The 4035-nt window shown below is 39.8% G+C and overlaps 1 protein-coding gene across 2 annotated transcripts in view; it reads left to right on the forward strand.

Moving 5' to 3' along the window:
* Vezt (vezatin, adherens junctions transmembrane protein) overlaps positions 1–4035 on the forward strand; it is a 61450-nt gene that overhangs the window by 483 nt on the left and 56932 nt on the right. The gene's annotated exons all lie outside the window — the stretch shown is intronic.

Below are 4035 nucleotides of genomic sequence, written 5' to 3' on the forward strand. Positions count from 1 at the left end.
ACTTCATCTTCCCCCTTCTGCCCCGCGGTCTTTTGCGGGTCCGATCCGGGCGTAGCGGGTCGCCGTGCCCGGTCCAGGCGAGGCCCTCGTAATGCAGGCAGCAGGTGCCAGTGTTCCAGCACCGCGTCGAGTCCATGGGCGTGGGACCCGCGGTGGGCGGTGCGGGCCAGTGCATCTCGGCAGCGAGCTTCCATTCTTTTGTCCTGTGTTACTGTGCTAGGTGTAGCCAGTTCTTCTGAATCGAGGCTCTGGATGTGAATGCTTTTGTGTAGCACTATTTTAAGACGTTTTCTGCCATCTTGAATGAAGAAAAAAATCACGCGAGTGTTTTTTATGCCATTTTTCGATCAGACGCTGGTCAAAACCAGCTATGTGTTGCATATGTGTGCTTTACTTTCGTGCATCCAACTAGGTTTTGAGAAAATTGTTTAAAAACTGAATGCAAGGAAGAAACAGCCCAGGTCATACAACAAGAGAGTGAGGCACTAATGGGACCAACTGTCATTGCATTAATTTGGAAGCAGCTGCCTATTCTTGCCAATCTCCAATAGCCACACCCAGTAAATGGTAGCACAGGTGAATTTTGAACTATGAATCAGATTAGAAAGACAGAAAAATGTATAAGGAAAGAGCGCTGAGGGTGGGAGGTGTCAAAGTGCCTGGCTTGCATTTTTTTAGGGCCGTAGGGATGGCGGGTCGCTATGTAAAGTGGTTCAGTGTGGCTACAAATTAAACAGTGGAAAATGTGATCATTCTGTAATGAGGAGAGGCTGAATGTGAGTTCACTGCAGAAGGCTGGGGCTAGAATTTTGGAAATGAAAGAGGAAACGAGGAAATAATGACTTGGGCAGGCATTTCTAAGGTAAAATTGAGGAAATGGCAGACTGAATGTGGGAACTGAAGGAGCAGAAATCTGGGTTGCTTAGATTGCTAGAGTAAGGGACACTGGGTGGCTGGATTTTATTTTCTCACTATTTTAAATTTTTTCTGAGTATAATGGTAATAAATGCCCAAAAACATTTTATTGTAAAAAATAAACCAAAAAGTATCCATTGTCTCACCACCCAAAAATGGCCATTGTTAACAATATGGCATATGTTTTATAGACTTAATATTCAAATGTATATTTCTGTGTGTGGTACTTTTTAACACAAAATATACCCCACATAGAATTTTGTATGTGTTTTTCACTTAAATAGGTCATAAAGCTTTCCTTATTCATTACTCTTTGAAGACATTAAGAATATAATATCCTACCACCTACATGTACCATAGACATTTTATGTATAGATTGTCTCAAAATACCATTGTATTCAACAATGATAGAATTGATACAATTTAACTGCAATTCAGAGTAATTTCTACAGACTAGTGGGTCAAAGAAGAGGACATTTTGGGAGTATGATGTAGCTCAGTGGCATTGCACCTACCTGGCAAGTGGGAGGTCCTGAGCTTGATCCCTGGTACCAAAAAAAAAAAAAAAATTATGCAGAAAGGTTATACCAGTTCCCATTTCTATTAGGAACAAAGGATATTAGTCTCACCAAACTCTCATCAATAACTTTTTGGGGGTTTTTTGGTACTGGTGGTTGAACTGTTAGCCTTCTCACTGAGCTACATCCTCAGCCTTCTTTACATTTTTTATTTTGAGACAAGGTCTTGCAAACTTGACCAAGTGGGGCTTGAATTTGGGGTCCTCCTGCCTCAGCCTCCTAGAATGAGGGAATTATAGGCATGTCCAGCTCATCAACAACTATATTGGTGTCCTTTAATCTTTTGCTAACATGATAGGCAAAATAGCATTCCATTGTTTTAATTTACATTTTGTGAATTTATACATTTATTTTCTTTGCTTGAGCATTTTGGGGGGGTCCATTTTCCATTGGATGCTAGCTTTTGTTTTTGGTGGTGGGGGGGTTGAATCCAGGGTCTGACACATTCTAAGAATGTGCTGTAGCTCTGAGCAATACTCCCAGCCTACCTTCTTAATCACTGATTAAGGTGTGATCTCTGTCTTGAGGGTACAGCCAAATTGGACCTTAAAAAGATCTAGGCATTGGGGAGTTGATGTAACTAGACTTTTATCATACCTGTAGAAACCTTTTTCCACTTTGCTGTTCCTTTACTGTCATACATATTAATTTTTATTGCAGCATCATATACCTAAGTATTGTGCACACATTAGTGTGCACAATGGTGTGTTCACATGTTGAGCACATCAATGTAACCAGCATCCGGATCAATAAAAAGAAAATCACAGCATAACCACAGGCTCCCTCCTGCTGTTTTTCACTTGCTCCTTCTCACCCCAAAGGTGATCCCTATTAACTAACCTAGATTAGTTTATCTATGGGTATTGTTTACACACTGTGCAATTCCATTTATGTCCTTTTGTGTCTGGCTTTCTCTCTCTCCCTCTCCCTCTCCCTCTCTCTCTCTCTCTATTTTATTTATGAGATTTATCTATATTGCTATGTGAGCATTTTTATTTTAGCATGGCATTGAGAGAGAGAGACAGAGAGAAAGGGAACACATCTTCCCAGACCACATACCCAGTGACCACCTCTTCCCTTAAAGCCCCACCTCCTGGCAGCACATTTGGCTATGACCTCATCAGTCCACTTGATGGGTTTATCAACCCGTGATCAAACAAATTCTATACATTAATTTTGACATCTTTACAATATCAAATCTTCTGAACCACGAACATTTTTTGTTCACCGTGTGTGTGTGCGTGTGTGTGTGTGCACTACAGATTGAACCCAGGGCCTTGCACATGCGAAGTGTGTGAGCTACCACCTCACTACAGCCCTTCCACCATCGTTCGCCTTCTAAATGAGTCTGACAGCTTCCCATCTCCTTCCCTGGTCCAGGACTGGTTTCACACAGTGGGGGTGATCTCTGTCTTGAGGGTACAGCCAAATCAGTCCTTAAAAGTATCTAGGCATTGGGGAGTGAATAAGGTCTGGACTCTAGAGTGGACAGCCTATGACATCCTAGATCAGCCATTTCTTAGTGTAATTTTGAGCAAATATCTTGTCTACGCTTCAGTTTTCTCAATATTAGAGATAAGAATATCCATTTCATAGGTATTAATACCTATCTCATTGTATTAAATTACTTAATATAAATAAGTTGCTTACATAAAAACTTGACATTTTGTAAGTATTCGGTAAATATTGCCTGTTATTAAATTTCTCCTACAAGTTGCTCTATATGTAAATTTTCAAAATTATTGGTATAATGTGTTCTTAATGTGTTTTTTGTTTTTAGTTTCTGTGGGACTGGGGAATAAACCCAAGACTTTCATAGTACATTACATCCCCAGCCCCTTTTTTGAGACAGAGCCTATCTAAATTGCCCAGGTGGGACTGGAACTTGTGATCCTCCTGCTTCAGCCTCCCAAATGCTGGGGTTATAGAGATGTGCCACTCTGCCCAGATTCTTAGTAATTTCTTAAGTTTTATTCCTATAACCCTAAGGAGATCTTGTTTATTCATGTCTTCTCTGTTTGTCTTGCATATGAGTTTCAATTCACTAGACTTTTCAAAGAACTTGTTTGTTTGACCAGCTCAATTGTGCTTATATATAGTTTTAAATTTTTTTCCTAGTATATTGTTTAAAATTTTTTGGAGTGCTGGTTTAGTTTTCAAGAAGTTCCTCAGGTGTTCCTTGTCATGAAAGTATCTTTTTTATCCATTGATTTTTTTTTTTTTTTTTTTTTGTGCTGTGGATTGATAGTTTTATGTCAGTTGGGGTTGGAGGTTATTTCCTATTAGGGCTTGAAGTGCATCTCTCCAGGCTCTTCCCGACTTGAGAAGTCTGCTGTGATTCTTTTTTTTTTGAGACAGGATCTCACTATGTAGTTGAGACTGACCTGGAACTCACTACGTGATTCTTTTTTTTTTTCTTTTTTAATTGAGTTTATTGGTACAATCTAGGTATACAAAACAGTTACATTCATCATTGGGATTCTGTACCTTTACATAATAGGTCTTGATTCTCATTTTTTCCCTTTGTCCCTGCCCTCCCTTC

This window comes from Fukomys damarensis, unplaced genomic scaffold (genome assembly GCF_012274545.1).
Source record: "Fukomys damarensis isolate Sample0158 unplaced genomic scaffold, DMR_v1.0_HiC HiC_scaffold_15, whole genome shotgun sequence".
Lineage (NCBI taxonomy): Eukaryota > Metazoa > Chordata > Mammalia > Rodentia > Bathyergidae > Fukomys > Fukomys damarensis.